The sequence below is a fragment of the Triticum dicoccoides genome, chromosome 6B, assembly GCF_002162155.2.
Source record: "Triticum dicoccoides isolate Atlit2015 ecotype Zavitan chromosome 6B, WEW_v2.0, whole genome shotgun sequence".
Taxonomy (NCBI): domain Eukaryota; kingdom Viridiplantae; phylum Streptophyta; class Magnoliopsida; order Poales; family Poaceae; genus Triticum; species Triticum dicoccoides.
Genome location: NC_041391.1, coordinates 130,904,875 through 130,917,471, shown reverse-complemented (window position 1 = coordinate 130,917,471; position 12,597 = coordinate 130,904,875). Strand labels below are relative to the sequence as shown.

Sequence of the window (12,597 nt, the reverse complement as noted above, 5' to 3'; positions counted from 1 at the left end):
ATCCCCCCGGGCAAAAAGGGTCATAATCACTCAAAAACGAAAAAGCTTTCTACATTTGCAACATCATTGATTCTGATGCCACCTTATCCTTTCTAAATTTGTGAAAAAGTATTTATTTAGAACATTTTAATAGGTAGGATATGTAAAAGTATATTTTCTTAATGTCTATCTAGTCTTATATGTGTTAACAAAAATATTAATTCTCTAATTTTTGTATAATAAATTTACCCAAAATACGGACGCACATGATCTTAAGGTGGATGCCCACCCATCTCCGCCTCCAATTCTTTGTCATCCACTGCAATATTAGCATCGGCGACTGCCTTTTCGCACCCCCATCCCTGACTAAATTGACGATTTCCCCATAGTGATATTTTGTTCCCACTTCAGTTATCTGGTCGTGAACCGAACCACATGATCAACGCCCGGTCGTGAACCGAACCACATGGCTTTGGGATGTGGTCGCTTTCGGGAGTTCTTTTTGTGAAAGAAAGGAGTGGTTGCTTGAAATATATGGGGAGAGGGGAGGGTGAAGGCTTCATCTGGAGTGGTTGGGTTGGGGGAGGGCAATTAGTTGGGGTAGATACAATCTTGTTGATGGTACAATGTTGGGCTATTATTTAGGTCATGTATCAGGTGAAAATGATAAATATTAGTTGTGTGGTGAAATTGGGTAAGAATAGAAAAGATTGGTTCAAGCACTGGACCAGTATAAAAATGTCTAGAAGTTTGGTAGTTCTTAGTTGATTGACATTTGCGGACAGAATAGCCTTAGTTTAGGGGCAGCGAGGCATCAGCCGAGAGGGTGGTGATTGCGAGATGGGATACAGGGGATGATCGTGTAGGACACAATGTTGTTCTAGCTGTCAGGAGACCGGGATTAATTTGGATTCATATTCTAGACCTACTTGCATTCATCTTAAGAGTTACTAACAATGGTCGCTTTATGTTAGGTTTGATAAATTTTAGGTAGTAGCACGGAGGCACTTATGCAATGGACAAATCTAACGATGTTATAGCCCGTGAGAATGATGACCCCTGTGCACTTAGAAGCCGAACACGAATATGTGGCGAGAGGGTTTGTCATTCTTGATTACTAGATCAATGTCTATATATGTCTCTAAATTGTCCAAATCAGAAAGTAAAAATGTAGAGATATCTGAAAAATCACTGCTGCAGTATAATTGGACACACTCTGTTTGGTTGGAAAATAAGAAATTAAACAAAATCATGGCCTTGCAATTGAGTGGGATGGATTTAGATCATTTCTCATGGTTGGCCTGATGGAAGGCCGGCAGAATATACACGAAACATAAAGCTTCGCTGCACTCGGGCCCCACAAATTCACCTGCACACGTGATTATATAAGTTGCCACTCGTCTAGGCACAATACGGTAATAGTTAATTAAGCCCACCGGAAAGTGTTTATTTGCTCCTGTTATTGTGATTGTGATCCTAAAAAACAGTTAAATCGGTGCAAGCTGCGACATGGAAGGTGGACAAATCTAACAATGCTTTTGCATAAATTTTTCATAATTTACATCATGATAGTACAACTCAGACCACAAGACAACAGGCCTTAGGCGAGTATAGTCCCAAGACACCTTACTTGCCGGGGACAAAGTTGGTGGCGACTGCCCATGCATTGTTGTTGACAGGGTCGGCGATGTGGTCAGCAAGGTTCTCAAGAGGGCCCTTGCCCGTGACTATAGCTTGGACAAAGAAGCCAAACATTGAGAACATGGCAAGACGACCATTCTTGATCTCCTCCACCTTGAGCTCGGAAAATGCCTCAGGGTCGTCAGCTAGGCCAAGAGGGTCGAAGCTGCCGCTCGGGTATAGTGGATCGACGATCTCGCCAAGCGGGCCGCCGGCCATGCGGTACCCCTCAACGGCACCCATGAGCACAACCTGGCATGCCCAAATAGCTAGGATGCTTTGCGCGTGGACGAGGCTGGGGTTACCAAGATAGTCAAGACCACCCTCCCTAAAGATCTGGGAGCCGGCCTTAAACCAAATGGCCTCAACGAACTTCACACCATTGCGGGCCAGCAACTCCGGGAAGACACAACCAAGTGCTTCGAGCATGGCCCAACGACAGTGGATCACTTCGAGCTCCCGGTTCTTGGCGAAGGTCTCGGGTCAGCTGAAAGCCTAGCGGTGTCCCATCCGTAGTCACCGGGGAACTCACCGGTCAGGTAGTTCGGGGGCTCACCAGAGAGTGGGCCGAGGTAGAGCACCCGGTCACCACCATACCATGGGCTGCCAGAGGAAACCTGCTTAGCCTTCGCTGCAGTTTTGCGCATGGTCATGCGGGCCTCGTCGAAGAGAGCTGACGATGGTACATTCTTCACCGCCTTGCCGGCAAAGGTCGAGGAGGAGAGGGATGTGGTGGTTGCCGCCATTGTAGAGCTAAGAAAAGTGTCTGCTGTAGGGGTTCTCAAAGAAAGGCGGGAGTGTGAGGATGGCTTGATAGGAGAGGGGGAGGTGGCTACTTAAGGTAGCGAGCTGGCATAGGGGATCGATATGGTGTATAAGCTGACAAGATCAACATGGATAGAAAGAGAAATCTTGAGCTTTGACGCCATTGGTACCGGAGAGATATGTTGCTCTCTCTGAACACTTGGCGCATCGAGAGCCAGGAAATAGTGTTGTTGTGTACTTGTGGCTAGGAGTGGCTGTGACCAGGATCTCCTTGGAGACAGCTGATTGGGTCACGTGTGTTTCTGAGATCTGTTAATGGCAGTGCCTGGTTCGCATGCAGCAGATTTCTTCTCTGCTGGAAGTAGTCAATTCAAGCTCGTTGAAAGGAATTACTAACACAAGGAAGCCCTGATGTACTCCGTATCTTTTAACGTTTATAAATGGTGGATATATGGTAGAATTGACCGCTGGATGAGCCTTTTTTTTAAGTGTGCAACGATACCACATAAATTTGGAAAACAAAATGGTGGATACGGTTAATTCTACATGAAACTAATGTTAGTTTTAGATGTTATTTTCACAAATTTTTGTGATAACATACACATATATACCTTCTTTTTCACATGTCTGTGACCGTACATAATAATATTGTTTGACTATTGCACTGTGTATTCACATATACCAGTTTTTCAGATGATCACCAGAAGATCAGAATCGAGTGAAATTCATATACGTGCTTATAAATTTCACTTCCAGTTGTGTATATGTGATATTTTTATGTGTTCAGCTCTTAAATTAGGACAGGAACCATGATTACTGTGGAAACCTCATAAACAAATAAAATTTGAAGTTTGACCTCTCTTGCTCTCTTTCTGTGTGTGACTCTCATGTCGCCGTATCTTTTTTGTTTTGGTGATGGCCATGCACAAAAACTACATCGTGATAAACTCTATTCATCTACAATATTATAATAGTTATGATTATCAAAGTACATTTTAATATCAATGTGGATGAAAAAAATGCTTCCAAGATCATGCACACCAACTATAGTGTGCTAAACTTATATTTGCACTTGAACTTTTCTAAATACGACTATCAATGGACAAGTGATGTTGGTCTTGAGTTCCGGGGTGAATGCCTAGGTCTAACCCGTGGTTGTTATATACATGGCAATGTCGACACTTTTATGTCGTTATCTTGTTGAGGGCATTGCTCAGATATGCTCAGACTGATTTTTTAGGGTGAAAACCTAGGTTCTTACCTTAGATGGTTGGAACCGGTGATGGTGGTGGCGTGGTGCTCGAGCGTTGATCCTTCTTGAAGGCGTTGCTATTGAAGAAACTCGCTGCCAATCGCGGATCTTGGTGGTGTCATGAGATGGTGCTGCTAGAATACCATGCCCAGGTGGGGTGTAGTGTTAGAGTACGTAATGGGCCTAATGGACCCGTTAGTCTTAGGGTTAATTAGAGATAAGAGTCGCTTGGTTAGGGGTAAAGTAAGCCTTGCTTGGGAGTCAAGTAAACCTCTCTATATAAAAAGAGGAGATGTATCAATCCAATGAAGCAAGAATTAAGAAGGAAATCCCTTCCCTCTTGCCCGGCCGTGGGCAAAAAGGCCCCCGGCCGGCTCTCTCGCGCCCTCCTTCTAGCAGCACCATAAAATTTTGGTATCAGAGAGCTCAGCTCCGATCATGTCTTCGCCGCCGCCCACCACGTCGCTTCCGCTGCCAACCGTCACCACCGTGCCGCTGCCCTCCCCGTCCGCGCCGCTGGTCGCATCCTCCGGCGCCGCCACCGCACCACCGGCCGCTGCCTACACCCCGGAGGAGATCACCGGGGTCCTCAACGACCTCGTCACAGCCGTCCTGGGGATCCGGCTGTACCTGGCCAGCCCCTACGGGCCGCCGCCGCCCCTGCCGCCGACCGTCGCCATCGGGCCGCCGGCCCTACCATGGTACTCGCCGCATCCAGGGGCCTCCGCGGCGATCGCTGGGATGCTGCAGCTGCTGCCGCCGCCCCACAGTGGCCGACGCCGGCTCCCGCCACGCCTCCAGCGCCCATCGCCGCCCCCGCACCGCCGTGGCTGCCGCCGCACTAGGCGGCCTTTGCCGCGCTTGTCGGGCCACTGCAGCTGCCATCCATCGCCACCATCGCCCACCCCTGGCTGCCGTGGCAGCTGCCACTCCTGGCAGCCTCCGCCGCGCCTGGTGCTCTGCCGCAGCAGCCGCTGCCGCTGCCCGGTGCGCCACCGCAGCAGCCACCGCCGGTCAGCTCCGGTCCCGTATCGACCGTGCCGGCTGGAGTCCCGCTCCACCAAGTCCATTCCCCACCGTCACCGTCATCGCTTCCTTCTTGGATCGCTACCTGCCACGTGTCCGTGGCGGTGAGGCTGCAGGCTGCGCGCGTGGCCTCCTTGCGTGTCAGCGTGTGCGGGAGATGCGTGGTCTACAGGTTCGGCTCCTCCATGTTGCCCTTCGCTGCGTAGAGGACCTCGATCTCATCCGCTGGGTTGGGGATCTTGGGCATGCGGTTTCCTCCAAGGGCGGCGGGCCTACTGTTTTCCCCGCGGGCGGCGACCTCAAAGTCTGCGACATCGGCGGTTGGGGGCGCACTCCTCCTCGTCATTCTCCATCGCAAGCCCTCCACTCTTCCTTGTGCGGTGCAGACCAACAACCGTCCGGCAGGGAGAAGGCATGGTGTCACCGACAGCAGCGCACCGCTTAGCACCATTGCATTCCGCCACCAGCCGCCGTGAGGGCGCCTCTGCTGGTCACCCTTGCGACCACTTCTAGTTGGTCATACACATGCACTCCTTTTGTCCAGGTGGTGTCCATGGGATCCAGGTGGTTGTACACGTGCATGTCCGACGTGCAGATGGTGTGCACTTTTGGTTAAGGGGTCCAAAATAAAGCGTCCCAGTCCATTTCAGGTTGAGAATAATAAAACAAGCCGAGATGTAAAAGGCTTATTTTTAGGTGTTAGGTTTGTGTTGTATCGAGTCATGGTTATAAGTTGGTTAGGCTGTAACTCGAGGACAAGCTGCATGTCCAGGCGGGGTGTAGTGTTAGAGTACGTAATGGGCTTAATGGTCCCGTTAGTCTTAGGGTTAATTAGAGATAAGGGTTGCTTAGGGTTCAAGTAAGCCTTGCTTGCTGCTAGAAGGAGGGCGCAAGAGGGCCGGCCGGGGGCCTTTTGCCCACGGCCGGGCAAGAGGAAAGGGATTTCCTTCTTAATTCTTGCTTGATTAGATTGATACATCTCCTCTCTTTATATAGAGAGGTTTACTTGACTCCCAAGCAAGGCTTACTTTACCCCTAAGCAAGCGACTCATATCTCTAATTAACCCTAAGACTAACGGGCCCATTAGGCCCATTACGTACTCTAACACTACACCCCACCTGGACATGCAGCTTGTCCTCAAGCTGCAACCTAACCAACTTATAAACATTACTCGACGCAACACAAATCTAACACCTAAAAACAAGCATTTTACATCTCGGCTTGTGTTATTACTCTTGACCTGAAATAGACGGGGATGCTTTATTTTGGACGTGCATATGTACAACCACCTGGATCCCATGGACACAACCTGGACAAAAGGAGTGCATGTGTATGGCTGTTGGTCTGCACTGCACGGGGAAGAGTGGAGGGCTTGCGATGGAGAATGTCGAGGAGGGGTGCGCCCCCCCAACCGCCAATGTCGCACACTTTGAGGTCGCTGCCCACGGGGAAAACAGCATGGCCACCGCCCATGGGGGAAACCGCATGCCCAAGATCCCCGACGCAGTGGACGAGATCGAGGTCCTTTGCGCAGCGAAGCGCAACTTGGAGGAGCGGCAGCTGCAGACCATGCATCTCCCGCACACGCCGACGCGCTAGCCTGCAGTCTCACCGCCGCCGACACGTGGCGGGTAGCGATCCCAGACGGAAGAGGTGATGGCGGCGGCGGGGACTTGATCTGCTGGATGTGGACGCCCTGGGATGGCGGCGGTGCTGATGGGAACAAGGTCGTCGCAGTCCCGTCGTAGGGCATCCCATATTGGGTGGCGGAGCTGACCAGTGGTGGCTGCTGTAGCTGCAGCGGCTGCTGCGGCAGAGTGCCGGGCGCGGCGGAGGCCGCGAGGAGCGGCGACTGCCATTGCAACCAGGGCTGGACGATGGTGGCCATGGATGGCAGCTGCAGCGGTCCGGCGAGCGCGGTGAAGGCCACCTAGTGCGGCGGCGCGGGGGTGGCGCAGCCGTGGGCGGCGCAGCTGGGGGCGGCCCGTAGGACCCAGCCAATAAAAGGTGGATCTCCTGGACCGCCTGGGTTAGGTCCCGCAGCACCCAAACACCTCCTCCAGGGTGAGGACGGCGAGGGCGGGCGCGACGGAGGATCCCGATAGGGGCAGGAGCGAGGCGACGGTCGTAGTGGTCGCCGGAGGCGACGAGGTGACCGGCAGCAGAAGAGACGGGCTTGGCGGCGGTGAAGACATGATCGAACCGAAGCTCGCTGATACCAAATTGTTATACCAAACATTAGGCCCATTACGTACTCTAACATGGTGTCATGAGATGGTGGTGCGGATATTGTCAGTGTAGTAGTTTGCCAATCGCGGATCTTATCGCTTTGAGTTTTTCCTTTTTCCTCGTCCATGCATAGCTTTGGTCTTATATGACTTTGCTATTTGCCGGCATGTTTTGTTATGTGTATTGGTGTTGGTTGTGTGCTCTGTGTTTGTATCCTGTTGATGCTCCATTTTGAGACAATAAATCCACCATTTGTCAAAAAAAAATAAAAATATTGGGATGAGTCAAAAAAATAGTACTAGTAGTAGTAGTAGTATCATTAGATTGATTTATCATGAAAATAGTTCGTATTTATGTGCAAAATAATAGTTTTCACTAGCATATTCCTATAAAAAAAACAATGTTCGAAGTTGTATCTTGGAGACTTCATCCATCACTAAAAATCAGGTATTCTAGGATAGCAAAAATATTTGCTAACATCTTGCAAGGTTAAAAAGAATGCAAAATAAATTTACAAAACTCACTATTCACTTACACAATCACTAGAAAAATGTTAGTGTTCACAAAGTTAGTGGAAGAAAACTCCTTATTCGCTCTCCACGCGGCGCGATTAGGATGGGGCATATGCAGAGAAGGAATCTGAGAGCTTATAATTTTTGCGGCCTGAGGTGTACTCTACCGTTATATTTTTCTAATAACAAACTGAAATATCTTAACAAAATTTATCCAAATTACAAACCATATTCACCGATGTGTTCCTCGTCAATATCTTTGAAACTAGATATGATGTTAAAAGGTTTCCGTGCATTTTCTTCTGACTTGCAAGTTTACTTCCCATGCTATAATGTATGTACTTCCCGTGTTAGTGTGTGTATTCCACATGTTATTGTGTACATGCACCCACTGTTTTTTTTTGCACTTTTCTAGTAATGAAAATTCATTGAAGATACATTTTGAATGGTTCGTCTGAATTACGAAGCACTTTCACTTTTATGTTCCTTGCGTTGATATATGCATCTATGCTATTACCATATCACTACTTACACTAGTAGAAAACAGGGCTTTGGTTCGGGCCTGGCCAACCCATTAGTCCCGGTTCTTCATGAACCGGGACCAATGGGGGGCATTAGACCCGGTTCATGAGCCCAGGGGGCCGGCCGGGGCCTTGTGTGCATTGGTCCCGGTTCGTGTGGACCCATTTGTCCCGGTTCTAGGCACGAACCGGGACCAATGGGCCGCGCTCTTGGCCCACAACCATTAGTACCGGTTCGTGCCACGAACCGGTATAGAAGGGAGGGATTTAGTCTTGGTTCATGCCACGAACCAAGACAAATAGGTTGCCTATATATACCCATCGTCGTGGCAGATCACTCTGTTTTTTCTGGCCGGCGAGGGGAGGGCATTTGGGTGCTCTAGCTCACCTCCTATGCACATGAGGTGTTCGATGAAATGTCCAAGCCATGCTAGTTAATCGTTCTTCTCTCAAAACTCGACCTCCGAGCTCCATTTTCCCCGAGATTTGTCTAGGTTTAGCGGTCTGTCACGTCTTGTCCCCATCTTCACCGCCGTCGATCGCCCGCTCCGATCTCGTCGCCGGCACCACCGTGGTGAGCCTCTTGTTCTTATCTTCTTTCTGAAAGAAAAATATTCTTACTTCAGATAGATACTTGTCTAATTTTCTTACTTTTATTATTTCTTGTTATTATACAATGTGATGGTTTTGGTATCCGCCCCCGTCGGCCCTCGTCCTCTCTATGATTCGGATGTGGTATATGTTATCTTTTGATAACTATTTGGTTCATTTTATTGTTTATGACAATTATGCCGACCAACGTGACATAGATTTTATTTATCTAGGTGGTTGAATCGGAAATTCCAACCGACCCTATTGTCGAGAGGTTAAATTTAGTTGAAGAAGAAAATAATTACTTGAAGGAAAAAATAAGAAAAATTGAGGAGGAGAAGATGATATTGGAGTTGCATGTTGCGGATGTCATCGATGATCACAAGATCAAGATGGATGCAATGCGGTTGAAGATTAGAAAGATTAGAAAATATGCCATTCATACCGAGACTTGGTATCATTATGCAGTTGGATCGGTTGTTACCTTGGTTGCGATTAAGATCGCATTTGTTTTTGCATATAAATGTTTTTCATAATTTCAATGTATAGTTTAGTTAGATGCTCCGGAGAGCTATATGTTGCACATGCTATGTGGGTGAAATCCCTTTGTAAGAGACGAGTTTCCGTATGAAACCCTGATACTTCGAAGGAGATTATCTGTTTTGTACACGAAGTGCATCCAGTTTTTGCCGTAGGACTCTGTACTTTATTGCACATGAGATGTGGGTGAAATGATGATACCATGCCAACTTGGAACCTTTTCAGAGTTCATTTGAAATGATTTTAAATTTCATGGTCTTATAGCTCAAAATAATCAGTAAATGCATGAAAAATAACAAATGAAGTCGGAAAGGGTTGTAAATTGATGATGTGGCTTTGAATGGTGCATTTTGAACACAGAAAAACTATGGAGTTCAAATAAGTTCAAAAAAATGAATTCCCTTTATAACAGACGAGTTTCCGTATGAAACCCTCATACTTCGAAGGAGATTGTCTGTTTTGTACACGAAGTGCATCCAGTTTTTGCCGTAAGCCTCTGTACTTTCTTGCACATGCCATGTGGGTGAAATTATGATACCATGCCAACTTGGAACCTTTTCAGAGTTCATTTCAAATGATTTTCAATTTCATGGTCTTATAGCTCAAAATAATCAGTAAATGCATGAAAAATAACAAATGAAGTCGGAAAGGGTTGTAAATTGATGATGTGGCTTTGAATGGTGCATTTTGAACACAAAAAAACTATGGAGTTCAAATAATTTCAAAAAAATGAAATCCCTTTGTAAGAGACGAGTTTCCATATGAAACCCTGATACTTCGAAGGAGATTGTCTGTTTTGTACACGAAGTGCATCCAGTTTTTGCCGTAAGCCTTTGTACTTTCTTGCACATGCTATGTGGGTGAAATGATGATACCATGCCAACTTGGAACCTTTTCAGAGTTCATTTCAAATGCTTTTCAATTTCATGGTCTTATAGCTCAAAATAATCAGTAAATGCATAAAAAAATAACAAATGAAGTCAGAAACAAAATAAAATAAATTAAATAAGTAATTTTAAACAAAATAATATAAACTTTAATAAAATAGATAAGTAGAAACAAAATAAAATAAAGAAAATAAAGTTTAATAACATAAATAAAATTTATGAAACTAAAATTATCAAAGTATTTTTTGTTCAAAACATTATAAGCAACCTCTAGTATTATTGAAACTAAAATTATATAAAATTGATGCAACTAAAATTATCAAAGTATTTTTTGTTCAAAATCATTAAAAGCAAAAAGAATTTTCATAAAGAACTTTTTTTGTTAGAAACTTTAATAACAAAAAGAATTATCATAAAATAAAATTAATAAGTAATTACAAACAAAATAAAATAAAATAAATAAGTATTTTGTTGTAAGTAGAAACAAAACAAAATAAATAATAGCAAAAAGAAAATAAAAAATTGGAAAAAAATAAAAAAATTGCCACCAACTAGGCCACCACGGCCTGAATACGACTAGAAACCCATCCATGGGCCAGGATTCAGGTCCGCAGTAGGCCCAGAAGGCCCAACAGGCATAGCAGTAGCAAGTAGGCCCGTAAGACTGTAGTGGAGAGGAGCTCGAGAGGGGTGCGATAGTGGGGCTTATAAACTACTGCGTGCCCCTGATACGTCTCCGTCGTATCTATAATTTTTGATTGTTCCATGCCAATATTCTTCAACTTTCATATACTTTTGGCAACTTTTTATAATATTTTTGGGACTAACATATTGATCCAGTGCCCAGTGCCAGTTCCTGTCTGTTGCATGTTTTATGTTTCGCAGAAAAGCAATATCAAACGGAATCCAAATGGGATAAAAACGGACGGAGAATTATTTTGGAATATTTGGGATTTTCAGGAGGAAGAATCAATGCGAAACAGTGTCCGAGGTGGCCACGAGACAGGAGGGCGCGCCTCCCCTGGGCGCACCTTGGACTCTCGGGGCCACCCGTAAGGCAGTTGACGCTCTTCTTTTGCCGCAAGAAAGCTAATTTTATGAGAAAAATTTGGGTGAAAGATTCACCCCAATCGGAGTTACGGATCTCTAGATATAAAGGAAACAGTGAAGGGGTAGAATCAGAGAACGCAGAAACAGAGAGATAGATCCAATCTAGGAGGGGCTCTCGCCCCTCCCAAGCCATGGGAGCCAAGGACCAAAGGGGAAACCCTTCTCCCATCTAGGGAGGAGGTCAAGGAAGAAGAAGAAGAAGGGGGGCTCTCTCCCCCTTGCTTCCGTGGCGCCGGAGCGCTGCCGGGGGCCATCATCATCATCGCGATCTTCACCAACACCGCCATCATCTTCACCAACATCTCCATCACCTTCCCCCTTCTATATTCAGTGGTCCACTCTCCCGCAACCCGCTCTACCCTCTACTTGAACATGGTGCTTTATGCTTCATATTATTTTCCAATGATGTGTTGCCATCCTATGGTGTCTGAGTAGATTTCTATTGTCCTATCGGTGATTGATGAATTGCTATGATTGGTTTGAGTTGCATGTTTTATTACTAGTGCTGCCCTATGGTGCCCTCTGTGTCGCACAAGCGTGAGGGATTACCGCTGTAGGGTGTTGCAATGCGTTCATGATTTGCTTATAGTGGGTTGCGTGAGTGACTGAAACACAAACCCGAGTAAGTAGGTTGTTGCGTATGGGATAAAGAGGACTTGATACTTTAATGCTATGGTTGAGGTTTACCTTAATGAATCTTTAGTAGTTGCGGATGCTTGCTAGAGTTCCAATCATAAGTGCATATGATCCAAGAAGAGAAAGTATGTTTAGCTTATGCCTCTCCCTCAAATAGAATTGCAATAGTGATTACCGGTCTAGTAACATAGTCAATTGCCTAGGGACAATTCCACAAATCCTACCACCACTTTTCCACACTCGCTATATTTACTTTATTACTTCTTTATCTAAACAGCCCCATGTTTATATTTACGTGTTCTTTACTATCTTGCAAACCTATCCTTTCACACGTACAAAGTACTTCTAGTTTCATACTTGTTCTAGGTAAAGCGAACGTCAAGTGTGCGTAGAGTTGTATCGGTGGTTGATAGAACTTGAGGGGATATTTATTCTACCTTTAGCTCCTCGTTGGGTCCAACACTCTTACTTATCGAAAACTGTTGCGATCCTCTACACTTGTGGGTTATCAGCCCCTCTCAACTAGCGAGGTGGGACTAAACTTTGGCCGCGACGCGGGCAGCACAGGGGCCTTTGGTCCCGGTTGGTGGCACCAACCGGGACTAAAGGGGGTGCATTGTTCCTAGTTCGTGGCACCAACCGGTACCAATGCCCACCCTTTAGTCCCGGTTGGTGCCACCAACTGGGACCAAAGCCCTCTGCTTCCCGCCCTTTGGGCTGCTGAAAAGAGGCCTTTGGTCCCGATTGGTGGCACCAACCGGGACTAAAGGAGTGCATTAGTCCCGGTTTGTGCCACGAACTGGGACTAAAGGCTTTGCTATATAAGCAGCACTTAGCAGTTTCGACCAAATCCCCCACTTCTCCCCTG

General features: G+C 46.4%; 1 pseudogene; it reads right to left on the bottom strand.

The window, feature by feature from the left end:
• Positions 1 to 1,491: 1,491 nt before the first annotated feature.
• LOC119324889 lies at positions 1,492 to 2,476 on the bottom strand (annotated as a pseudogene).
• Between the last annotated feature and the right edge of the window lie 10,121 nt (positions 2,477 to 12,597).